General features: G+C 45.4%; 2 non-coding genes and 1 pseudogene across 2 annotated transcripts; all 3 read left to right on the forward strand.

Moving 5' to 3' along the window:
• Window positions 1-1,018: 1,018 nt before the first annotated feature.
• LOC146486896 (U2 spliceosomal RNA) lies at window positions 1,019-1,196 on the forward strand (annotated as a pseudogene).
• Window positions 1,197-6,108: 4,912 nt separating this feature from the next.
• On the forward strand, window positions 6,109-6,302 carry LOC146486897 (U2 spliceosomal RNA). The gene has a single exon (XR_014858712.1). It is a non-coding gene; the product is annotated as a U2 spliceosomal RNA (small nuclear RNA).
• A 15,633-nt stretch (window positions 6,303-21,935) lies between these two features.
• Window positions 21,936-22,099, forward strand: LOC146486898 (U1 spliceosomal RNA). The gene has a single exon (XR_014858797.1). It is a non-coding gene; the product is annotated as a U1 spliceosomal RNA (small nuclear RNA).
• The last annotated feature ends 4,908 nt before the right edge of the window (window positions 22,100-27,007 follow it).

Genomic DNA, 27,007 nt, shown 5'->3' on the forward strand with positions numbered 1-27,007 from the left:
AGCGTTTTGCTGTATGGCTGTAATTTCCATTGCAGTTGTAAAAATAAATTTTAAAGAGCTAGCCAGTTGGTCGTACACGGTAAAAATATGACAAATTATATAAATGGCTTGCGCTTGATGTCTCAAATATGTTTACACGGAGTCTAAATAAGAAACCAAAGGAATAACATCAAAACAAAAAACGAAGACTATGACAACAACATTCAGAGTGCGTAAAATTAAGCTAATAAGAGTATAAGAAGTGGAAAAACAAAAACAAAAAAATATATAGAAAGTACATAAAATCCCTTAATCGGCTTGAGTTGTAAGTGGCAAGCGGGCACTGAAAACTTGTTAGGCAGCTAGACCGCCCGCCTCAAAAAAAGAATAATTAATTTTAGAGATAACTAAAGAACAACACAGTTACTCATCATTCTGTGGCATCCAGTGGTTTTCCGCAAGGCCAGAAGTCACCATTGATATACAGCTTATCTGGCTGGCTTCTGCTGAACGAGGCTCTCATGCCATTTCGTCGTGCCTCCTTAAATACTGCCATCTGATCCTTTCTGCGCTTGATGATTTCCCATTTGTTGGATTCTTGAAAATGTTTGTGCCATGGAGAATGGGTTTCCGCGATTTTATATCTAGTTGTATATTCAGATTCCCATTTGTTACTGTGCGCTGTTCGTGTTTAGTGTAATCAAAGGCTTTCTTTAGGGATTTTGTTTATTCTATACTTCAAAGGCTCTGTTGTTAGGGATTTTGTTTTGCATATTTACGCTTACTCCGGTGTCATTCGTCTTTCTTTGTATACATCTTAATGTAACTAGGCGTTTTGTTGATATTGTATTTTTCCTTTTTTTGGGTGGTTTGGGCCTGGCCGTGGCAAAGCTCCCGGGATCCTCTCCGCCTGTTTGCAAATATCCCTTAGTTAGCTTGTTAATTTATTAGTTGTTTAGGTCGTTTGATCTTTGTTTTTTCCTTTCCTTAAGTTTTGTAATTTTTCTTTTTTGGGGATCCTTTGCTTCCATCTTGTGAATAAACTTGTTATTTTCACCCAAAATCTGTTCTTATCAGCTTAATATCTGATACGCTGCTCATTGAGCAGCTCATATATCAAACTGATTTTTGGAACTGGGCTGTGGAAAAGAGGCTTACCTTGTCCCAGCCACGGGTTGCCTGGGTATCGCACTACCTCCAAGCGCGGCCCACTTCCCCTCAGGGAAGAAATAATCAGCTAAAAACAATTGAAATTGAATTGAACTTTGTGTCTCTCTCTCCCCATAGGATGTATGTAGAGGCAGGACACTGACAGGACAAGTCCCGGATCTGATGGCCACTAAAAGAAAAACCACAAGGGATATAGGGCTAAGGCAATTTTTCCGTTGTTGAGGGGCGCAAAGCATTTTATACTTACCTGACACAGGTTTTTTTCTGGCAGTGTAAGTATCCGGTGCTTTTTGAGCTGAGAAGCTTTGCATCTTTGTGGTTCTTGTGAACTGCCTCCTGCCAAGGACTTTTATGCTTGGTCTCCTTTGGCCATAACTCGGGGTAAGCCGTTTCTTTTGCGCCAGCACCTGGCGAGCCTTCTTTCCCTTGCTGGATTTTGGGCTCTGTCAAGGGTTTTTTCCTTTTTCCCGCCCCTTTATTCTGGCGGGCCTGCTTACCTGTGTGTTTGTTTGGGCCTTGATCGGGATCCCTTTTCCCGCGTGCCACCCATTCCGTTTTTTTACCTTGTTGGGTGAGCCTTAACTTTTCTCAGCCGCCCATCCAGTTTTCGGACCCTTTGGGCCGGGCTTAACCTTGGTAGTGTGTTTATTTAATTAGTGTTAAGTGAGTTAAGTAATTTATCTTGTAGGTGTGATAAACATTTAAGGTTTGTTACACAGGAATAAATTTAATAGTTTGTAGGTGTGATAAAAATTTAAGGTTTATTGCACAGGGAATTAATTAAATTTGTAAGTGTAATTAACGATTAAGGTTAATTACACAAGGAATTAATTTTGTAATTTGTAAGTGTAATTCACAATTAAGGTTAATTACACAAGGAATTAATTTTGTAATTTGTAGGTGTAATTAACAATTAAGTTTAATTACACAAGAAATAATTATTTGTTTTAAAGATGTCTTTCAGTCTCAATGTTCAGATTGGGAGAAAGCTTAATGGCAAGACTAAGGAAGATATCCTTAAACAGCTGCTTAATTATTTCCCTTGTGATGTTGTGGTGGCCGTCCAGATCGCTTATGAGGTGATTCCGGTCACTTTTAAAGATTCGACCTCTTACAAGCCGGGTATGGAGAAGATGGTGGACGTCTTTTCGGCATGTGGTGTCCCATTATGGGTACTGGTCCATCGGTTACGATCGTGCATGTCATCGATTTTCCTTTCGAGGAACAAGATTCCTTTATTGAGGAGGCGCTTCGTCCTTATGGCACAGTTAAAACCATTAAAAAGCAAACTTTTTTGGCCGAGGACAATATTTATACTGGGACAAGGTTGGTCTCTTATCATTAATTCTCGCCCTCCCAGAGACCTCATGATCAAAGGATTCTTATGTCGGACCTGGTATCGTGGTCAGCCCCTGGTTTGTAATTTGTGTGCTGTTGAGGGGCACCGCTCCGCCAATTGCCCGAACAAGGACAAGTGCTGGCTCTCCAGGATCCGATCTCATCTCTCTGGAAGTGTGGCTTCTGCTGGTGGGTCCGCTGATGTGGTTCCTCCGGCTGTGTCTGATGTTTCTGCTCCTGCTGGTGGCAGTTAGCGACATGGTTGACTCTCAAATCCCCACTGTACTGTGCGGTGACTTTAATGCCGTCTTTAATTGTCCCCTTGACCGGCGGGGGTCTAATGTCTTTGATGCTTTTCGTGAGAGTTTTCGTGCCCTGGCCTCCCTCTTTAGTGACTGCTGTGTCATTGATGTGTGGCGTCAGCTGCACCCCGGTGTTTTTGCCTCGACTTGGATGCCCCTTTTCTTGGCTTCACTGTGTTTCCTTGTGTGAGATCTTACCTTGTCCGTTTTCTGATCACTCTGCTGTGTCCCTCAAAGTCTCCATCCCTTTGCCTTTGCCTCATGGCCCAGGAAGGTGGAAGCTGAATGCTTCCATTTTAAGGGATGTTGATTTCATCTCCTCGCTCGATCGTTTTTGGAAACCTTGGAAGTTGCGTAAGGCCACATTTTCCTCTTTGCAAGCGTCGTGGGATAGCGGAAAGGAGCACATCAAGGGCCTTGCAATTCGTTTTAGTTGTGCCAAGAACAGGGATTTCCTCTCCTCGCGCTCTCTCTTGTTCTTTGGCGTCCTATTTAAAGGGTCGTATTGACGCTGGGTCTGTATCCCTCATGGGCGTTTATGAGAATGTTCTGCAAAAGGTAAAAGATCTTGACGTGTTTCTGCGGAAGGTGCTCGCATCCCCTCTCGTGTCCAACGGGGAGAGGAGGGTGAGATGTTTTCCAAATTCTTTTTGCGATTGGAAAAGAACCCTGGTTCCGAAGATTGGATTTCTGCGATACGCAAGTCTGATGGGTCTTTGGCCACGGACATCTCCTCTTTTTGTTCATCCTGGGTTGACTTTTATTCTTCTCTTTTCTGGGCCGAGTCTCTTGTCGTCCCGATTCAAGATCAGCTTCTTTCCAATCTGACTACTCGCCTGTCTCCGCAAGATAGTGCCAAATGTGATGGTCCTCTCTCTCTAGATGAGGTTTTCAGGACCCTGGAGGGTGTGTCAGATGACAACTCTCCAGGCTCTGATGGTCTTCCTAAAGAATTTTATCTTGCCTGTTGGCACATTGCTGGTCCGGACCTCGTTGAGGTTCTTAATGATTCCTTTGCCTCCGGGTTGCTTCCTCTCTCTCAGAGAGGTGCCCTTATTTCCCTGATTTTTAAGAAGGGTGATCGCCTTGATCATAAGAACTGACGGCCTATTAGCCTTTTGAAGGTTGATTTTAAATTGTGCCAGAACCCTTGCTGGTCGCCTCTTAAGTGTTCTGGGCTCAGTCGTTGCCCCTGAGCAAACTTGTGGTGTTAGGGGTCGTTTTATTGGCGAGAATGTTGTTTTTCTTTGGGACCAGGCAATGTGATTAACACGCTCCCCGTAGGCGATCTTTCTGTCACTTCGACAAAAGATATCCTTTGCGATTGTCACACATTTTCTTCTAAATTATATTCAGCTGAACCTGTTGACCTTCCCAGCCAAGATTGGCTTTAAGCTAACCTTTACCGGTCGCTGACATCTGAAGATCAGCAGAAATGCGAAGGCCTTCCAACACTCTCGGAGTGTTATGAGGCTTTGGGCCAAATATCATCTGGCAAATCGCGAGGTGCCGATGGACTTCCGGTGGGATTTTATCGTCGTTTCTGGGGTTTGCTTGGCCAAGATTTAGTTGACATACTAAATTACTCTTTTACTCAAGGGGGACTCTCTGACTAACAACGTCTCGGCATCATTCGTCTTCTATTTAAGGATGATGATCACTTGACGCTCAAAAACTGGCGTCCTATCTCTCTGCTTAACACGGATTATAAAATATGCACAAAGGTTCTCGCTAATCGGTTATGCAAGGTTATTTCCCTTATCCTCTGCCAGGATTAAACTTGCGGGGTCCCTGACCGCAGTTTTTTTGAAAACTTGTTCCTTATTCAGGACACGATTGACAACGTCAATCACAAAGAGCTCTCGGCGGCTCTTATCAGCTTAGACCAAGAAAAAGCTTTTGACAGGGTTAACCATGGCTTCCTTCGGTGGGTTTTAGAACATTTTAATTTCGGTCCTCACTTCAGGCGGTGGGTTATGATTGCATACACCAATATTAAATTGTGCGTTACTAATAATGGTTAGCTTTTGTGTCCTATCTCCCGGAGCATTGTGTCCATCAAGGTTGCCCGCTTAGCCCATTGTTGTATTGCCTAGTGATCGAGCCACTAGGGCAGGCTATACGTTGTGACTCGAGTACTGAGGGAATTTCAATCCCTGGCGCCAGCGGCAAACAGAGCAAAGTGTCTCAGTATGCCAATGATACCACTCTAATATTAGCTAACAAGTTTACCATTACTAAAGCTTTAACCACTATTAACATTTTTGAAAAAGCCACTGGTTCTCGCCTCAATACACAGAAGACTGAGGGCTTCTGGATAGATTCTAGCAAGGGCAGACCACCTGGCCCGGTGGACATCACTTGGGTTACCGACAAGCTTAAAATCCTTGGCGTGTATTTTGGCGTGAACTAGTGAACTTGATCGATCAACCGAGGCTCCGTTCGGATTCGCCGTTCGTATGGCCTGTTCCCTTGCGCTGGTTTTTAATCGGATTGGGCAGGTCACTTGAAGTGTCTAGACCAAATTTATCCCCTTTTGTTTTTTTTTTCTTTTCGTTTTTGCTTTTTTGTTTGGCCCATTTTTCTTGGGAATTCCCTTGATGGGTTAATACAATTGAACAGCAGGGGGGGAGGGTTTAGGTTAGGATTTGGAGACCCTTAGTTTTTTATTTTGTCGCCTTTGCCGTACACGTCTAGAGTCTCTTTTTTCCATAGGTCCGCCTATGGCTTTTTTGTAGTCAATTCACTTCTTCCACCTTGTTATTAGCTTAACTGCATAACATTGTAAACTCCTGTTAACCATTACTGGAGGAACCGTGTTATTGCTTAACTGCTTGGCATTGTACACTTGTAACCCACCTTGAGGATTGGCGGTCAAATCGCGTTATTCACCTACCTTAATGATCGGAGGTCAAATCGCGTTAACTATTTATTTCACCTTGACAATGGGATAGTCAAATCGCGTTACCTTACAAGTTACTACTGTGGACCAAGTTCCCAGAATTATTGTGGACATAGCTTCGAAACTGATTAACCAAGCACCAGTGCTGATTTACGACTGTTTCCCAAGAGAATTCTGTAGACAAAGCTCCGAGATTTTGCTGTGCACACACCTCCGAAATATTACTGTCACGGAAGAAACACTGCGCTGAATTTGCATAACCCTTGGGAATTGCGATCATGAGCATTGACACCTTTGGAACTTTTGAAATGGACTGGGCAGGGATTTAGAACATTGGACAATGCTTTTATACCGATGGAGACACTTGCTTTGTTAAATGGATAGACCCAGAAAAATTGCAAAACTACCTAGAAAAATATAAAATAAAGGCTACACAAAGTGGCCGTAAAAAAAAGTACCTGTTCTTATTACCTTAATATCTGATACGCTGCTCATTGAGCAGCTCATATATTAAACTGATTTTTGGAACTGGGCTGTGGAAAAGAGGCTTGCCTCTTCCCAGCCACGGGTTGCTAAGATATAGCACTACCTCCGAGCACAGCCCACTTAATTGAACTTTGTGTGTCTCTCTCCCCATACGATGTATGTAGAGGCAGGACAGTAGTGACAGGACAAGTCCCGGATCTGATGGCCACTTAAAGTAAAACCACAAGGAATATAGGGGTAAGGCAATTTTTCCATTGTTGAGGGGCGCAAGGCATTTCATAATTACCTGACGCGGGTTGCTTGGCCGAAGGCCCTATCCTTTTGCGGAGAGGTTTTGGTTGAGCTTCCTTGGTAAGGATCGCCTCCACATGCTCCTTAGGCGTGTTTTGGTGGATCTTCATTGGCTGGTCACCCATCCATTTTGTGGACCTGCGGATCAGTTCCTAACTTGCGTAAGTTTCCTTTGCTCACTGGGAGTGGCTCTCCCATCCCTTTTTGGGCCCCGCCCGTCAGGGCTTAACTTTTTTTTTCTTCCTTTTTTTCTTTCTTGTGTGTAGCTAGTCTACTCATTCTCGTACAGTTGTTGGGGTTTCCCTACGGTGTTTATCGTTTTGATATTGCCAAGGCTGTTTATGATCAGTTTTCTTCTGCGCATTCAGTGCAGTCAATTCAGGTTCTCCTGGGTGGCGTTTGTAAAGTTATGTTCGAGTCCCCGGAGTCTAAAAATTCTTTACTTGCTCATCCCACGTGTGTCATTAATGGTTTTGAGTGTCAAGTTTTAAACCATGCTCAGCGTTCTATCCAGGTTCAGGTCAATCATTTCCCTGCTGAGGATGATGTTGCGCCCATGTTGGCTATTATGCGCTCCTATGGTGAAGTTGTGGATTATCGGTTCCAGGTTTGGCCGGGTATTCCTAGTGTGAATACTGGCACTTGGCCCTTCTGAGATAAAGCTCCAGCGTGACATCCCAGTTCTTTGCTGTGTGGGAAGTATCATCTTAAGACCTGGTATTGGGGTCAGCGCCTTGAGTGTAATATTCGTCAGGCAATCACAAAGCGGCTGATTGCGAGCTTGGTGGCAAATGTCGTCATATGAAGTCTGATGGCCATTTTGCACCTGATTGTCCCATTCCTTGGGGTCATGTGGGTGCCCCCCCTGCCCCTGCTTCTGCTCTTGCCCTTGACCCTATTCTGGCTCCTGCTTCAGCCTCTGCCGCGGCTTCTGTTTCTGGTGCTGGCGCCCCTGAACCTACTCTGGTCATGGATTCCTCTGACACTTGTGACAATTAACTTAATGAGCTGGACAGTCAGGCTTCCCTCTCGCATGCTCCCTCTGCCGTTGATGAGGTTGATGTGGCGGACAGCGACATTCTTCTGGTTGCTGATTTACTTGCTTCCAATGATTGGGATATTACTGATAATGATAATACTGATAATGAAATGGAAAGGCTAACCAGTACTAACGTAGTTATTAGTGATGAAGTTACTGATAATGTAGTTTGTAATACCAATGATCGCGATAGGGTCTCTGGTGTTACTTGTAGCGATATAAGTAGTGATAAAAGTAGTGATAAGAATATCGGTGAAGTTACTGATAATGTAGTTTGTGATAGCGATAGGGTCTCGAGTAATAGTTGTAGTGATAAAAGTAGTGCATTGCATGTCCGAAACTAGTTCTGTTACCCCTAACAACGTCGTGGGTGTATTGGAGGTTGGTCAAAATCCTGATGTGGACATGGATCCTCTGTCTGTTAAGCGTGCGGCCCCAGATGATTCATCTGAGCCCGACAGCGTGGATAGTGCTCCTATGGGTCCGCCCCCCCCCCCCCCCGAGTGTGTGTCCAAAGCTAGGAAGTCGAGACCGGTTGTTGTTGCCCCCCCTGCCAGGCGTGATCAGAGTCGTTCCTCTGTTGGCAGGACTCCTGCTCCTGGAAGGCATTCTTTTCCTCAGCAGTCAGTCTTCGCTCTTGAAGTCTACTCCCCAGAAGCGGTGATGGCGCCTGTGTCTGCTCTTTTTCTTCTTTGCCTGATGGCCTTGTCGGTCCTTTCTATTAATTGTAATGGTCTTCGTGACCCTCAGAAAAGATCTGGTTTCTTGCAGTGGTTGCGTGGTCTTCCGTGTACTGTTGATGTGGCTTGTGTTCAGGTGGCGCATTGTGTTTCGTCTGCGGAATATGAGTCTTGGTTTCGTTCATCTGGCCTGTCTTCTGTTGTGTCCCCTGGTTCAAATAAGTCCTGTGGTGGTGTTGTCCTTTTTCGTCCTGCGTTGTCTTTTGTTGAGTCATGGTCTGACTCTGATGGTCGTTTTTTGCAGTGTGAGTTTCAGTTCCGTGACAAATTGTTTCGTGTTGTTTCTCTGTATGCCCCAAATTGTAACCCTGCAAGACATCAGTTCTTTGAACTTGTCTCGTCCTTTGTCGATTCTTTTATTTCTACGGTTCTCTGTATACCATCTTTGATCGTGCGCTGGACCGTTAGAGCTCTGTTGTCTCCGACTATTCTCGTGATAGCTCGGCTGCGCTTGTTCAGCTCTTTGAGGAGTGTTGTGTCATTGATGTCTGGCGCTACCTGCAACCCTCCTCCTCTTGTTTTACGTGGTTCAGGCCTGATGGCTCTCTGTCGTCACGTATTGATCTAATCGGTTGTCCTTTTGTGTGGGTGTCCTCTGTTTCGTCTTGCGATATTGTTCCTTGTCCTTTTTCGGATCATTGTGCCGTTTTGTTTTGTGTCCATTCCCGATGTCGTTTCCCTTGGCCCTGGTTTGTGGAAGCTTAATGTTTCCATTCTTGAGGAGGAGGTCTTTGTTGGTCTTTTCACCAATTTTTGGAAGGACTGGCAACGTCAAAGCACCGGTTTCCCTCTTTGGCAAAATGGTGGGAGGCTGGTAAGTCTGGTATCAAGGGGCTTTCCATTCGTTTTTGCTCCTTGCGGTCGTCGGCTTTCTCTGTCAAGAGAGATATTCTTTCCAAGTTGGCTTCGCATCTCAAGGAGAAGGTTGATCCTGGTTTTTTGTCTTTGTTCTGGACTTACCAGTCTGTCTCGTGTCAGCTGGCTGACCTTTACAAGGAGATTGCTTGGGGTGTGCAGGTGCGCGCCCGCGCACGTTGTCCCGTTTTTCTACTCTTTGCCCTGCTCTTCTCTGTCGTCATGTTCTTTTTGGTTTTTCTATGCTGAGCTTTGTGTTGCACTCTGCATTTTTGTTTATCTGTTAAATTTGCTTAAGTACTTTACTTGGCGTGCCCGAAACGATTTTCGTTTCCGTGGTGTTCGCCATGGTGCGGTCATTGTTATTGAGAATACCAAAGCGAGAGCTAAATTCAACCTCCCGTTGTTTTTCAAGCGTTTTCGTTCTTCTCGCCGTCGTCACTTTTATCGCCAGTGGGGAGCCTGCAGTATTGTCGGTTCTGTTGATGGTGTGTTAAGTCTGGCCCTTTGGTCCCCCTTTTTTCTGCCCTGAGTGAGTGTGTCTTGTCCTGGTCGCCTTAGTTGGTTGTACTGGGCTTGCCCGAGTGTGTGTGTCTTTTGGATGTCCTTTAGACGGTCGCCTTAATTGATTGTACTGTCCTTGAGTGGGTGTGTATCTTGGATTTGTCATTTAGATGGTCGCCTTTGTTGGTTGTACTGTCGGACGGTCGCCTTAATTGGTTGGACTGTCTTTTGAGTGGGTGTGTTTTTTGGTCGTGTCGCTTGAGCATGTTTTTGGATGGTCGTCTTTGTTGGTGGTACTGTCTTTGCTTGAGTGGGTGTGTTTGTTTCTTGTGCCTCCCGCGTTTTAATTTTGTTCTTTTGTCCTGTCTTGTCCTGTTTTTGTTTGTCTTGTATTGTGTTTGTAGGGAGCGGGGTTCCATCCCCCGGTGACGTTTGACGTGCTGGTGCAACTCCCGTTTAAGGTGAACCCATTGTTGTGTGATGGGCTAAGTCGTATTTGTCTGGCAGGGATTGCACTCACCCTACCGGGGGCCTGGCCATTCACCTTAAACACGAAAAACCTTACCTGATGCAGGTTTTTCCTGTTAGGGTAAGTATCCGGACCGTTTAAAGTCGAGAGACTTGGTCCCTGCTGTTTGACTTTCGGTGGATTTTCCCTTGTGGTAGGATTTTTGCTGTTTTGCCGATCAGGTTATTTGGCGCGCCATGTGCTCCTCGGGCCTTCCTTCTCTTGGTAGATTGTGGGCCTTGTGGGGGTGTTACTGCGCTGTTTTGTTTTTTTTCTAGCGTCCTTCCCTTTTGGGTTGGGGGCTATTGTTATTTGGTGCCTAGTGTGCTTCCCGGGCCTTCTTTTCCTTGCTGAATTCCAGCCCTTGTGGAGGTGTTCCTGCACTGTTTGTGGTCAAGTGTACCACATTTACTATAAACTGTAGGTGGTTTAAGAACCACCAGCGTGAAAACGTATGTGGTGGTCACGGTTCCCCCATTATTACTAGTAAGTGGTCAAGGTACCACAAGTGTAAGGTTAAGCTATAATATTTAAAGGAATATTTAATTAATGGAAAGTTAAAGGATATAACTATGTCCAACCAAAAAACTGGTGTTCTCCAGCAAAAATTTTCCCTCCTCTGCTACTAAGGAGGATATTGCTAAAAAATTCCACATGGAATTTCAGGGGCGATTTGAAATTTTTGCAATCCAGGTTAAGCCTGGTAATGTGATTGCGGTGACGTCTAGGTCTGCTGAGGCTAAAAAAGCGTTGACTAAAAATCAGTATATGGATGTTGATGGCATTGTTTGCCCCGTTCTAAATTATGTACCTTCCACTACTCTGGTAATGGTTCATTACTTCCCGATTGAGGCTGATGGTAAACCCCTCTACAACCAGTTAAGTCAGTATGGTCAAGTTGTTGGGTCTCGATTTCAAGTTTGGATTCACCTGGGTGAGATATCTACTGGAACTCAGCTCTACAATATGCATTTGAACTGCGATGTCCCTCGTTCCCCCACGGTCAAGGGTCACTGTGTTAAAACTTGGTACAAGGGGCAGCACCTTACGTGTGATATTTGCGGTGGGTGCCATAAGGCCGCCCAGTGTGATCTGCGTGGCAAGTGTCGTCGCTGTAAATCTGAAGGCCATTTTGCTAAGGATTGTCCTACCTCGTGGGGCAAAAGTGCTCCTGCCCCAGCGCCTACTACAACTGGGTCCGATCCTACCCCAGCGGAAGCCGCAGGCCAAAGTGAGGAGACTTCTCAGCCTCCGGTTGTTGCTGTGGATAGTGCGAGTGTTGTTGAAGATGGTGCCAATCAGCCTACCGGTGCTGTGGATAGTGCGGCTGGTGCCAGCCAGTATATGAATTGTGCGGTTGATAGCGAAGATGGTGCTAGTCAGTCCATTCTTGCTGGTGTTGAAGTGCCAGCTGTTCAGCTTGTCGATAATAGTGGTGATGTGGGTGTTTTGAGTGGTAGTGGTCAGTCTGTTGACCTACGGGATAACCAATTGGATAAATTACCATCTGCGGATGTCGTAGTTTCTGATGTTCCAGTCGTTACTGTTTTGAGTGAAGGAGACAGTTTGGCAAATGTTGATTTGGGCGATGTTTTGAATTCAGGTAAGTCCCTTGGTCATCTCTCCGTTTCCCAGCGCGGTGGTGTTGTCTCTTTGTCCTTTAAGAAGAGTGACCGCCTTGACCCCCGTAATTGGCGTCCAATCAACCTGCTTAATGTGGATTACAAGATTGCGTCTCGTGCTATCGCAGCCCGCCTCCTTCGTGTCATCCATCTGGTAGTTGCTAAGGATCAGACGCGCAGTGTTCCCGGTCGCTTTATTGGGGAGAATGTTGCCTTCCTGAGGGATGTCGTTGACTTCTGCTCACTCTCTGGCTCTCCGGTGACGATCCTCTTGTTGGACCAGGAGAAGGCTTTCGATAGGGTTGACAGGGGCTTTTTGTGTAATACCCTCGAGGTCATGGGGTTTGGTCCATCCTTCGTTGACTGGGTGTTGCTCTTTTCTTCTAATGTTGAGAGCTCGGTTAATGTGAACAGTTATCTCTGGGATTTTTTCTCCTTGTCTTGTGGGGTGCGGCAAGGCTGTCCGTTATCCCCCCTTCTCTATTTTCTTTGGCGCGGAGGTGATAGCCTGTAACATCCATGTTAATCCATCTATTCGTGGTCTGTCCCTACCTGGCTTCGATTCCCCCCTGCCATGTATCTCGCAGTATGTGGATGATACCACTCTGGTTGTCACCAGTGATCCGGCTATTACAGAAGTTTCCGAAGTCTACCATGTTTTTGAGAGTGGTTCCAGTGCAAAGCTGAACCTCTCCAAGAGTGAAGGCCTCTGGCTGGGGTCATGGAATGGTCGTGTGGATGCCCCGGTTGACATCTCCTGGACCTCCGTGAAGATAAAAGTCCTTGGTGTGTTTATTGGTCCCAATGACTTGGAGGAAGCAAATTGGCATTCATGTATCACTGCCGTCAAGAATGTTTTAAGCTCTTGGCGTCAGCGCTCGCTTTCTCTCTGTGGGAAGGCTTTGGTCATCAATGCCCTTGCCCTAGCCCGCATTTGGTATGTGGCCTCCTTAATCCATGTTCCCTCCACTGTCATTAAAGAGATCAACTCTTTGGCCTTCAAATTTTTCTAGAGGGGCAAGGGGGATCTTGTTCCTCGTCATGTTGTTGTTCAGCCCTTCTCCCAGGGTGGCCACTCAGTTGTTGATTTTTTGTGTAAGTGTAGGGCTTTCCATGTTCAGTGCGTCTGTCGGTTGTCCGTGTCCCCTTCCTCGTGGGTATCATTCCTGACTTATTGGTCTTTTGTGTTTTCCTATCCATTCTTTTTTGATGTTAGCTCCATGCCCCCCTTTTACCGTTCTCTGTTTAAGGCTTGGGGCGCTTGTGATGGTTCCAAAACGGCCTCATCTCTCGGCATCGGAGTAGGTATTGACTGTTGCCCAGTTGAGTCCATCACCACCAAATCGGCTTATCTTTACCAGGTGTTAGATACTGCCCGTCCCGCACATTGTTAAGTCAAGTTCTTTCCTACTTTTGGTCTTCTGTATTGGCCTGCTACCTGGAGGCAGTTGTTTTTCTTTCCCCTTGATCGCTCTGTTATTGATCTGAATTGGAAGCTGGCCCACAGGGTTTTGTACACGGCTCAGCGTCTTGCCTCCTTTGGTTATGACCTCTCTACTGTGTTTTTGTACTCACCCTGTGGAGTCCTCTGAGCACCTGTTTTTTTGTTGCCCCTTTGCGGACAGTGTGTTGTCATGGGTGCAATCGTTGATGTTCTCCGCCTCTCCCCTCTGTCCCAATTTGCTCCTTCGTCACCTCCTGTTTGGCTTCTCAGAGGATGAGCTTCTTTGTCTCCCACGTTTCTTTGTCTATCTTCTTGGCGTCTGCAAGTTCTTCATTTGCTGTGCCCGTAATGATTTTTGGTTTCGTGATGTTCGCCCTTCAGCTATTGATGTCATTGAGAGTGTCAAGGCCCGGGTCCATTTTTACTTGCCTTTGTTCTTTTGGTGGGTTTCAGTCCAGTCGCCGCCAGTGGTTTTTTGTTCGTCATTGGGGTGCCCATGGGGTCGTGGCCTCTATTGTGGATTCCCGTTTGGTTGTTCACCTCTAGTTCCCGGCCCTTTCTGTTGTGTCTCTGCTTGCCAGAGCGAGTGTGTCGTCCTGCTAAGCTTCCGTTTTTGAGTGAGTGTGTCTGTGTTTTGCCTCCCGCGTTTTTAACTTGTTTTATTGTCCTGGCTTGTCTTGTTTGTGTTTGTCCTGTAGCAATGTTTGTAGGGAGCGGGGTTCTATCCCCCGGTGACGTTTGACATGCTGGTGCACCTCCCGTTTAAGATGAACCCCTCGTTCGTCTGTTTGTTGGGATGAGTCTGTCTGTCTGGGGGCCATTGCACTCACCCTACTGGGGCGCCAGCCATTTGCCTTAACCATGAAAAAACTTACCTGACGCTCTTGTCTGGCCGGAGGCCCTACTCTTTTGTGGAGAGGTCATTAGCCATTTAGCTTGGGTAGTGGATCGCTTCCTCGTACTTTTTGGGCGTGGGATTTGTTGCTTATTGGCTGGTCATCCTCCAGTATGGAGACCTTGGGATTTAACCTTAATGTTTGGATCTTCATTTTGGTGAGCGGTTTTTCTTTCTTTTTCTCATCTTTTTTTTCTCTGGGGGTTGTTGCCTTTCGGTTTGGCGTTTATCACTATGCCGCGTGGCGCCTTTAACCGGACGGTGACGCTCAAACTTGAGTGATTCCTGTCATCAGTTTCTCGTGCTGATACTGTTAAGGCCATCAAAGATCATTTTGTTGGATATACTATTTTGTCTGTTCAATTCACCCCTGGTAATCGTGCTCAGGTTACTTTTGAACGTGCTGAGCAGAAGGAGTTTATTGAAACCCTTGAATCCGTGTCTCTTGGTGACATTGAATGTAGGGTCGTTGGTGGGGGGCCTCGCCCGCAATTTGGGCATGTTTTCCAGTATCCCTTTGAGGCGGATGATAATCTTCTTATGAGGAATTTTAAGAAGTTTAAGGATGTGCTGGGTCTCAGTCATCAGCATTATCCGGATCATAATTAAATTTGCACTGGTGTCTGTTTATTGCATATTGTTCGTTCAGCTCCCATTCCTCGTAATGCAGATGTTGGGGGCTGGGCTGTTAATGTTTGGCACAAAGGCATGTCCCCTGAGTGCTATATCTGTGGGCAGGGTCATGTTGCTAAGGATTGCCCTTTCCGCAGCAAGTGTCGGCTGTGTCGTCAACCTGGGCATATTAGTCGTAACTGTAGGAATGTGCCGTCTGCTTGGGATTCGTCAGAGCCTGGTGTTGATCCATAAGTGTATATGGATCCTACCCCGGCTGAGGCGGCTGCATCTGCTTCTGGTTCTCTTGGTGTGGCGTCTTTTTCTTCTTCTGCCATCGTGCATCCTACCAATGCTGTTTCTTTCCACTCAGATGGATGTCAATTGTCCTGTGGATGTGGTCTCCGCCCCTACTGATGCCGCTGCACCCTCCACTGGCTCTCCTGAGGCTGCGTTGTTTTCTTCGTCTGAAAGTGTTTCTGTTGATTTGAGGGACAATGAGTTGTCCCCTGATCTGTTTTCGCATGATGACCTTCCCGTTGGTGAAGGCACTACCGTCTTGTCTGGCTCTGATAAATTGGCAGGGTGTGTCAGCTTCACTGTCAATGAGTTTGGCAGTGAGGCTAGTCCCTCTGTTTTAAATTCTGCATGTAATTCAATTATTGATGTTACTTCCGCTATAAGCAGCGGAGTGACTTATTCTTGTTCTGTTTCCTCCGCTAAGAAGAGTGGTGGTATTAATACTAAAGTTTGTAATGCTGTTACTGATAATTCCAATGTAAGCAGCGGACGAATTAATGCTAGTGATAAACTTAATGATAATCCCACTGAAAGCAGTGGGGGGGGGGGGGGTTAAACCTAGTTCTGTTAATTCCGCTAAAAAGAGCGGTGGTGTTATTTCTAAGGATGATAATAACTTAACTAGTAATCCCGCTGTAAGCAGCGGAGGGTCTAATCGTAGTGATAACTTTACTGATAATCCCGCGGTAAGCAGCGGCGTTTGCTATGACAATACTGTACTTTCACCTGCCCCTTCCTCGGTCCTGTCCCAGTCTATCTTGCCTGTTGTCCCCCCTTTGCCTTCCTCTGAGGACTTTCCTGTGCCACGTGGTCGTGCTCCCCGGCGTACTTCTAAGCCTACTCATCCTGATCATAGTCGTTCTCGCTCCTGGTCTGGCGCGTCAGGTCGGTCTGAGAAGCGCCCTGCTGCCTCTCATAAGATGCCTGCTTATGTCAAGTCTGTTCCTTCATGCCCTTAATTTGCTTCCTTTATGGCAGTCTTTTTCTTTTTGATGGCTCTGTCCATAGTCTCGCTCAACTGTGACGGGATTTGTGACAATACTAAGCGTGCTGGTCTTGTGCAGTGGTTACGTTCTTTGGCTGTGGTTGCTATTGTTATTTGTCTTCAGGAGACACATTTTTCCTCAGTTAGTGAGTGTTCGTCTTGGTTTGCTTCCTCTGGTTTGTCATGTGTGTTGTCTCCTGGTTCTACCAGGTCTTGTGGTTGTGTGATTTTGTACCGTCCTTGTTTGTCTCTTGTTCAGTCACGATGTGATTCTGACGTTCGCTTTTCTTCAGTGTGAGGTTCTCCTTCGTGGTCATTCATGTTGCCTGTCTTTATGCACCAAATCGTAATTCTGCACCAGATGAATTCTTTAATGATATCTCTTCTATTGTTGACCCTACTGTGCAGACCGTTCTCTGCGGCGACTTTAACACTGTTTTTGATCGGTCGCTTGACTTGTTTGATTCAGTGGTGGGTGATCAATCACGCAAGAGTTCTGTTGCTCTTGGCCAACTTTTTGACTCCTGTTGTGTCCTTGACATCTGAAGGTATCTTCACCTATCGTCCTCTGGCTTTACCTGGTCCAGGTGGGATGGCTCATTGTCTTCTCGTATTGATCTTGTTGGTTGTCCTTATTCTTGGGTTGCGTCTGTGTCGTCTTGTGAGATATTTTCTTGTCCTTTTTCTGATCATTGTGCTGTCCAATTTTGCGTTTCTGTCCCTGATGTTGTTCCACTTGGTCCGGGTTTATGGAAACAGAACACCTCTAACCTTGAGGACTACGCTTACATTGAGTCTGTATCTTCCTTCTGGCTTTCCTGGAAGTGCCGCCAGTTGGATTTCCCTTCCTTGGCCGGGTGGTGGGAGGAGGGGAAGAGTCGTATCAAGGGCCTCACTATCTGTTATTGTGTTTCCCGTGCTCAGTTGTGCTTGCAGTCTCGTGATCTCCTTGTTCCTCTAGTTGATCAACTCAGTCCCGTGTGGACAGTGGTGTTGTTTCTTGCATTGGGCCATACCGGTCTGCCTTAGCTCAGCTTGCCAAGTATGATCTAGATGCTGTGGGGGTGCGCAGGTTCTTTCTCGGGTAAGATAGGTTGAGGAAGGTGAGTCTTGGCTTACTTCTTTCGCCTTGAGAAGTGGGCTGCTGATCGTTGGATCTCTGCTTTGAGAGAAGATGATGGTTCTGTTATTTCTAATCCTGATCAATTATGTCGTTCTTTCTCTGGTTTCTATTCTTCGTTGTTTACCTGGTGTCCCACTGATCCTGTTGCTTGTGATCTTCTTTTGGATAATTTGTCCTCTGTCCTCCCTTCTGACCAGCCTAAGGTCTGTGATGGCCCGCTTTCCCTTGGTGAATGTTATTCTGCCCTTTGTGGGATGGCTAAGCGTAAAGCCCCTGGGCTGGATGGCCTCCCATTGGAGTTCTATGTCAAATTCTGGAGTGTCCTTGGTTCTGATCTTGTTTCTGTTTTGAATTCGTGCTATGATTCTGGTCGTTTGTCTTTCTCTCAACATAGGGGTGTTATTGCTCTTTCTTTTAAGAGGGGTGATCGCCTTGATCCTCGTAACTGGAGGCCGATCACCCTTCTTAACGTTGATTATAAACTTACATCGCGTGTAATTGCTGGTCGACTGCTCAAAGTCATTCATCTTGTTGTCGCTGTAGACCAGAAGTGTGGTGTTCCTGGATGCTACATTGGTGACAATGTGGCTTTTTTGCGGGACGTTGTTGATTATGCTACCTTGTCCAACGTTCCTGTTGCTGTTCCTACTCTTCACCAGGAAAAGGCCTTTGACCGTGTTGATTAGGATGTTATGCGGGCAACCTTGCTCAAGATCGGTTTTGGCCCTTCCTTTCTTTGGTGGGTTGACCTGTTTTACTGCGGAGTTTAAAGTTGTGTTAATGTTAATGGTTACCTTTCCTCGTTTTTTCTTTGTCTCGTGGTGTGCTTCAAGGTTGTCCTCTTTCTCCTTTGCTGGATGTTCTTGAGTCTTAAGTCCTGGAGGCCAATATTCATGTCAATCCCCGGGTCAAGGGTCTTTGTCTTCCTGGTCTTTCTGAGCCACTTTCTCCTATATCCCAATACACTGATGCCACCTCTCTATTTCTCACGTCTGATGACTCTATATTGGCCACCTTTGAGGTTTATGCTGTTTTTGAGAGAGGTTCTGGGTCCAAGCTCAATCAGGCTAAATCTAAGGGCTTGTGGCTTGGTCCCTGGTCTGGTCGTGTTGATCCACCGGTTGCGCTTGATTGGTCTTCCACTAAAGTGAAGATCCTTGGTGTTTTCGTTGGTCCTGGGTGACCTTGAGCAAAATAACTAGCCGCCGCGCATTTCCACTGTTGATGTTAGGTATAGGAACTATAAGTACGCGCCTCTCAAGGGACTGGACACGAGATGTGTCGTCAAGATGACAAGTGACGTAAGGAGAAGCCATGTGCGTGCTCGAGAAGCAAAATAGACTCGCGTTGTGAAAATAAGTTGTGAAACCGTAATTTAATATCGTAAATACTCTTGGAAAACACCAAGCAGTGTGGATTTTCTTGTGTAACATTCTGGGGGCCTGTCCGGGAGATTTTTCTCGAAGAAACTTGATGGAAATGTACCCGTTTTGACGATCGATTGCTTACTGTGTGCGAGGACTCGCGTTTGTCGCCGCCATTACGCATTCACTTTGGATTTCAATGGACAACGATTTATTAACAGGATTTAACTGGTTGTAGTTGAAGCGGACATTTGGTGTGGACAGTTTGGCAAAAGATAGTGGAGCCTGAATTTGAGGCCAGGGAAGGTAGGAACATTGTTTTATTGGACTTTGTGCATGTGGAAATCTGTTCGTGTTGTTTACAAGTAAAATTGAAATGGCGGAGGAACAACTGATTCTTCTGGATCGCAAAATTTTGTCGCTGGACCTGAGTGCGTTTTGTGAATTTGCTCTTCATGCTAAAGTTGAAAAGTCGGCAGTAGAAGGCAAGGGGAAATTAAGTGTTATTCGGTCTATCAGACGAAATATTGAGGATTCATTCGAGAAGTTGTCTGGCGTTGATCAAATTGAATTTGTTAAGGGGTTAATTGCACAGTTGGGTCCTGAAGAAGCTCAAAAAAGAATTGGGTGATTTAGAGTCTAAGCAGCAATTAGTCGAGGAACAATTGGCCAAAATGCAGAAAGAAAAGTTTCCTGCCTCAGTGAAAGACGAAGACACGATCAAGTTTCCTGCCAAGGGGGTTGAGCAAAGCATATTCCGCAGGGATTTCAAAATACAAGGAGTGGTGGGTGACCCTGGTCAGAAAGATAAACTGGGTTATCAAGCTCTAATATCCCAAATAGAATCAGGGCTTGCCAAGGGGTACTCAGACAAAGAAGTAGTTAGTGCCGTTGTTCATGCTGTGCAGCCAGGCCTGCAACTAAGAAGCTACCTAGAGAACATGACTGACCTGACCCTACCCAGGCTGCGTAAAATTCTTCGCTTCCATTTTCATGAGAAAAATGCCACAGAACTTTACCAGCTTCGAACAAACATTGCCCAACAACCCAATGAAGACCCTCAGTCATTTCTGATGAGAGCACTCACTATTAGGCAAGAGGTAATTAGTGCTTCAAAAGAGTCCGATAGTGGGGTTAAGTACGATGCCTCCTCGGTGCAAAGTTTGTTCCTGCATGCCTTGGAAACCGGTCTTGCTGACGAAACCATTCGTGCAAAGATAAGACCACTCACTCAGAACCCAAAAGTCGCAGATGAAGACCGCATTGGAGCAATGAGCCTAGCTATATCTGCAGAAGCTGAGCGAAGTAATAAGTTCAGTTTTACCAGCAAGGGAAAGTCTGCAAAGGTTCTCACCGTTGAAGGTGCAGTGGAAGCAAACACGAAGAAGGAGTCGCAGAAGGACTCACAGGTCCTAGCAACACTAAAAGCTGTACAAGCGGAGCTGGCCACAGTGAAATCAGAAGTTAAAACTCTTCATGACGTAGCAAATAACCAGAAGGCAGACACCATGGCACCTGGTCCTACTGGGAGGGGAGCGAGGGCTGGAGCAAGACCACCTGGTTGCCAAGAGTGTAGAATGAATAGGAAAGGTGACCGATGTCCACATTGCTGTCTCTGTGGAGGCTTGAACCATATTGCCCGCTACTGTCAAACCAGGCTCAGAAGCTATCCGGGAAACGCATCCAGGCTACCCCCGCGGGACAGGGAGTAGCCTTGCCAGAGAAAGAGAAGTCCCACCAGTGTAGTGGTTGCCTGGAGTTTGATTGCCGTAAACAGTTGCTACAGTGTTCAGCCTGCCAGTCTGTTCGATATTGTTCTGAGCATTGTCAAAAGGTTCATTGGCCAAAACATAAAGTGTTATGCAAAGCAATCAAAGAGTTCTCTGAGAGAGAATCGTCTAAAGAAAAGTAGTTAGGAGATGCACAAGATAGAGATGGTATGTGGTCTGTAAGGAGCTGGGCCTGATCAACCCACTCCAGGATTTAAGAAGCAAGGAATCATAAACAAAAAAGGCCACTTTCGTAAAGTTTTGTTCTGTATTGCATGCCAAATGGGAGAGAGGGGAGAGTGTTAGGTATAGGAACCATAAGTACGCGCCTCTCAAGGGACTGGACACGAGATGTGTCATCAAGACGACAAGTGACGTAAGGAGAAGCCATGTGCGTGCTCGAGAAGCAAAAAAGACTCGCGTTGTGAAAATGAGTTGTGAAACTGTATTTTAATATCGTAAATACTCTTGGAAAACACCAAACAGTGTGGATTTTCTTGTGTAACATTGAGAACACTCTTGCTGCTTGGAAGGGCCGTTCCTTATCGTAGAGGGGTAGAGCCCTTATGATCAATGCCCAAATCTCTTGTTCACATGCGCTCTTGGGTTTTGTCTGAACTGTGCAATTTTGGTACGAAGTTCCATCCGCTGCAAGATGAAGCCACTTTCGTGGATGAGCAAATAAAGGTCGAAGTACTTCGGTATAAGTTGTATATTTTCTCTTGTCACATTAATGTGAACCTAGCTCAATTATATCATCTTGCAGGCTAACTGATGAACAAAATAATGTTTTACGCATTACTGAAAAAGGCCACAACAAGGTCAGCTGGCTGGTAAAGAACTGCACTTAGCCAGAAGGGGGTGTGTGTGGTTTGTTACGTGCCAAACGCTTCCCGTGGATTTCCCCAGCTGGGAACATTTTAGTACTCGTGCCTCAGTTTGACCGTGAGTTTCTTCCAACATTCCAGGGACACGGCTCAGACGGCGGCAAAAAAGGCACCCGATTTGAAATGAAGTTTGTTTTCAACTAAGGCCGGTGTCTCAATAAATGAACTCCTCTGTAAATGAGCTACCCAGGAGGGACCGCACATCATTCTCCTTGCCATATGGTAAGGCAGGTAGGCGAGAGCTTAAGTTTCAAGCAAATTTTAGCGAGGTTTTTGAAGTGCTGTCCTTAAATGACCGGCCAAATTTCATTGAAATTCAACTTGTAGTTTCCTACCTTTCCATTAACATAATACAGTGATGTACGTGGACCAGCTGCCGAGAGATAAACCGCTCAAAACAGCGTTTGGAAGCACTGAAGAGCATTGAAAACACAACAAAACACACCGGGTAAGCCTTTTCAGACTTAAGTATATTTTTGTTGGGTTTTTTAGGGAAAATTGTTGTCTAAATTTCGATTTAATTTTAACTCCATACAAACTCTTAAATCACGCTTGCATGGTAACCTGTGTCACATACGCTTTGGTGACCTGTGGTAGCACTGGAGTGCTTGAGTGAGTGTGTTTTTGCTTTTTAACTTGTTCTATTGTCCTGTCTTGTCCTGTTTTTGATTGTTATGTATTGTGTTTGTTGGGAGCGGGGTTCCATCCCCCAATGAGGTTTGACGTGCTGGTGCCCCTCCCGTTTAAGGTGATGTTTGTATTTGTCTGGTGGCCATTGCACTTTTCCACTGGGGGGCCAGCAATTCACCTTTATAACAAAAAACTTACCTGACGCAGGAGGTACTGTGATCAAGGAGGCAGTCCTCTCAAGGTGGTGCCCTTTCATTGCACTTCGATTGGGTTGACCCTTGTGATTACCCCAAATGTGGGTAACTCGAGCTTATAATTTCTGGTAGTGGGGACCTGCGTTCGCCCTAGTCTCCGATCATTGCTGGTTAATGTTCAACTAACACGCGTGCGTGTTTCAACTTACTTGCAGCGGAGCGTGAAATGAATGAAATGAATGAACTGAGCTGTCGAGTGGGCGATCGTGGAGCTGTGTTAAATACGAGAAGGAACAAACAAACAAAACGCTGGCTACCAGAAAGAAGTTCGTCTGAATCGTGACATTTCCTCGTTGCCGGATTTGTTTGGTTGAATCAGCTTTTCAAGTTTTCCTTTTGTTGCAAAAAATTTGTCTCTGCGCATTGATTTCGGGCCGTTATGAAATAACTATTGGAAAGATTGCGCTTTTCGTTGTGTTTGATTGTAAATAATAAAAATAAATAAATAAATAAATGAATGATTGATTGATTTTCCTCGCTGTGTATTTCATTTTCACGTCTAAAAGGCGCTGGAGTTTCATTGAAGTCGAGTTTATGTCGTGTCTATTATGGTTGCTTTAAATAATTTGATGTCACAAAGTGTTAAGGTGGCCGAATACAGTTTTCTAGTGTACAGATGTTAGAAGACGTCATTTGGAAACTAATGGCCTTAGCTCCCACGAGTCTCCTGTAGCTCAGTGGTAGAGCATCCGAACTAGTAATCGGAAGGTCTTAGGTTCGACTCCTGATAGGAGCACTCGGATTTCTTTTTTCCGAGTATGCCTGCGTCACTTTCTAGAATAATCATCATTCTTGTCATGATTGTTATGTAATTATCCAGTTGTCAAAGGTAGTCCATTTAATTATCCAATCAATCATACCATTATATCAGGTTACAGCTTTGTACTTTAAAGATTAAGACACGATAGAATAAATTCATTCTTCTGTCCAAACTTGTTGTCCGATCTTAACATGGTGTCAGACCTGGGATCTCTCTAAAATGGATAAATTAGACCCTCCTGATCCACTCTCCTTCGAAGGAAATGTACGAGAAAACTGGAGAAGGTGGAAACAAGAATTTAGTTGTACCTAGTAGCAACTGAGAGTGATGGAAAATCCGACAAGATCAAGTCATCTATTCTACTCACTTGTATTGGGAAAAGGGCGCGTGAAATTTACAACACCTTCACTTTCCCGAGTGACGAGGACAAGATGAAAGTCAGCTCGATCCTAAGCAAATTCACAGCATACTGCAATCCTCGAAAGAACACAACCTTTCTACGTTATCAGTTCTTTTCCTACAACCAACAGGATGGACAGCCTTTTGATGATTTTGTTACCGAACTAAAAAAACGTGCTGAGGAATGTGCGTTTGCCAGTCTGAAAGACTCTCTGATTACTGACAGGATCGTGTGCGGAACGACTGACAACAAACTTCGTGAGCATTACCTACGAGAAACAGATCTCAAGTTGGAGAAGGCCATTCTACTTGGTCGCGCTGCTGAGGAATCGAGAAAACATGCTTTAGAGCTTAAACATGCATCGAAACCCACTCCAGTCAACATGGTCGGCCAAGGGGCGATACCCAAGACAATCAAAGGCGCGACATCAGAGTACTTTGCTAACTGCAAATTTTGTGGTCGTGGACATAATCGTGGAAAGTGCCCAGCATATGGAAAGACATGCAACGAGTGTGGTGCTGCCAATCATTTCGCACAATGCTGCCCTAACAAACCCCGTAGATTTAATCCGCAACAAGCACGCAACAGGCCGATTCGTGAAGTCAATCGCCAGCCTGACATCACAGAGGATGAATGGGAGAATTTTGTCGGTGCGATAACTGTCGAAAGCCTAACGGAAGAGAAAGATGTCAACGAAACGACTCTACACTCAAACAATCCGGAGGATGAGGAACTCGAATGGTCTGTCGTTTTGGAATCCAATGGAACTAACATTAACTATAAGCTTGACACTGGCAGTCAAGTTAATGTTCTTCCGAAAAAGGAATGCACTAAACTCCCCCACAAGCCTAAGCTGCATCCAGCAAAAGTGAAGCTCACCGCTTACAATGGCACTGACATACCAGTCGTCGGCAAGTGCATCGTTACTCTGAAGAACGGACATCAAGAATACAAAGTTCTCTTCATTGTGGCAGAAATGAATTCTGTGCCACTCCTAGGACTGAACACTTTCAAGAAACTCTGCCTCATTAACCGTGTAATGACTGTAGATTGTGAGAACTCTAATTTAATTAATGAGTATAGTGATTGCTTTGGTGAAATAGGTAGCTTATCTAAAGTTCACCACCTAACCATAAATGGGAATTTCTCCCCTGTTATACAAGCGCCTAGGAAAGTTCCCTTTGCCTTGCGTGAGAAATTGAAAGATGAGCTTGACCGCATGGTGCACCTGGGCATCATAGATAAGATCGACGGGCCTACTGATTGGGTTTCTAATCTCGTGATCGTTGAGAAACCTAATGGAAAATTGCGTGTATGCCTAGACCCTCGCGATCTCAATCAAGCGATAAAGAGGCAACATTATCAGCTGCCCACTGCCGAAGATATTCTTTCTCAAATGGCCGGTGCGAAGTATTTCTCAAAATGGGACGCGTCTTCGGGCTACTGGCAACTAAAGCTTGACAAAGAAAGTTCAAAACTGCTCGTATTTCACACACCATTTGGTCGGTATAAGTTTAAGCGCCTTCCGTTTGGCGTTAATTGCGCATCGGAAATCTTTCAAGCCGAAGTGACGGAAATCTTAGACGGATTAGAGGGATGTGCAAATGCACAAGATGACATCGTTATCTGGGGCGACACGAAAGACATCCATGATCGGCGGCTCAAGAATGTTCTCTCAAGGATTCGCTCTTCCGGTCTCAAATTGAATAGATCGAAGTGTATCTTTGGATCTAGCCAAATAACGTATCTCGGTCAACTCTTGACCTCCGATGGCGTAAAAGCCGATCCACGGAAAGTATCAGCGATTCTCAACATGCCTGCTACGGAGAACAAGTCCGACCTTCAGAGATTTCTCGGCATGGTCACATACCTCGGAAAATTCGTGCCGAATCTTTCAGAAGTTTCTGCTCCGCTCAGAGTATTGTTGGAAAAAGACACTGCGTGGTCTTTTGATACTCCCCAACAACAGGCATTCCAAGAATTGAAGTTGATGATAACCAACACCCCGGTCCTCAAGTAATTCGACCCGAAACTGCCAATCAAGGTATCATCTGACGCAAGCAAAAGTGGTCTCGGTGCCACTCTAGAACAAAAACATAGTGACTGCTGGTATCCAGTAGCATTTGCAAGTCGATCAATGACCTCATTCGAAACCAACTATGCCCAAATTGAAAAAGAGATTCTCAGTATTGTTTTTGCCTGGGAGCGTTTCAATGATTTTCTCTACGGTCAGCGTTTCCTAGTCGAAAACGACCACAAGCCCTTGAAAGACATCTTTCAAAAACCAGTGCTCAAATCTCCTCCTCGAATTCAACGCTTCTTACTTCGCTTACAGAAGTACCAGTTCACGATGAATTACACTCCCGGAAAGGACATGGTGGTCGCAGACACGCTAAGTCGCGCATATCTCAGCAACACATCAACACCTGAAATTGACAACTCTGACATGACAGGCTATGTTCATTTCGTAATATCGAATCTTCCCATTAGTGATGACAAGCTTCGCGAGTTTCAGCGCGAAACCTCACGCGATCCAGCTTTACAGAAACTCCGCGAGTATACAGAAAACGGATGGCCCCAGGAGAAGACGTTGACTCTCTAGTACAACCATTCTACAAACACCGTGACGAAATCACTGTTGCAAATGGTCTGCTTCTGCGCAACGAGCGCATAATCGTTCCTAATTCAATGTGCCAAGAAATGCGTACAAAAATACACGCGGGCCACCTGGGTATTGAAAAATCCAAAGCGCGAGCAAGAGAAGTTCTCTTTTGGCCAGGCATGTCAACTGAAATAACAGATATGATAGGAAATTGTAGCACCTGTTTAGAGCATAGAAACAAGCAGCAAAAAGAGCATTTAATCCCTCACGAAATTCCCTATCAACCCTGGATTAAAATTGGTGTTGATCTGTTTAACTTAAAGAATAAGAACTATCTGCTAGTAGTAGACTACCACTCTAAGTTTTTTGAGGTTTGCTTGTTAGCAGACACTTTAAGTTCAACTATTGTAACTCACATGAAATCAATTTTTGCACGCCAGGGAATACCAAAGATTGTAATATCTGACAATGGTCCACAATTCTCCTCCTATGGCTTCGCTACGTTCGTAAAACAGTGGGACTTCAAACATGTCACGTCAAGTCCCAGATATCCTCAAAGCAATGGAATGGCTGAGCGAACTGTGCAGACAGTTAAGAACCTCCTCAAAAAAGCTATACAAGACGGTGAAGACCCATATCTGGCGCTCCTTAATTTTCGCACATCTCCTACTGTGGATGGTGGTCCTTCACCAGCGTTCAAACTCATGCAACGAAACCCAAGAACCTTACTGCCATCTGCAAAGCCATTCAGTGTCAAAGCCCCTAACCACCCATACTCATCAGCACATTACAATCAAGGTGCAAAGTCCATACCAAGCCTAAGCCAACACGACACTGTCAGAATCCACAACGGTACCTCGTGGGCTACAAAAGGCAAAATCGTTCAACAACTTGAATATCCACCTCGGTCTTACACCGTCGAAACTCAAAACGGACGCAGACTTCGCAGGAACAGACGTGACCTGCTGATCACCAAAGAGGAGTTTACTCCATCTCCAGACATCCGAGATCGTTCAACCTCAAACACTCACTCCGGTTGAACAAGACCAACACTCCACTGACCCGCTCTCCACCAACACTGAGGAGTCACCACTTACACCTGCTCCAATATACACACGATCCGGCAGACAAGTAATCAGACCGATCCGATTTAAGGATTATGTATGAACACTGAACATTTAATTAGTCAATATTACAAATCTTATAGTCATATACCACATGTATTCAATTTATAGTCAACTATTAT

This window comes from Pavona decussata, unplaced genomic scaffold (genome assembly GCF_977016875.1).
Source record: "Pavona decussata unplaced genomic scaffold, jaPavDecu1.1 SCAFFOLD_19, whole genome shotgun sequence".
NCBI classification, from domain to species: domain Eukaryota; kingdom Metazoa; phylum Cnidaria; class Anthozoa; order Scleractinia; family Agariciidae; genus Pavona; species Pavona decussata.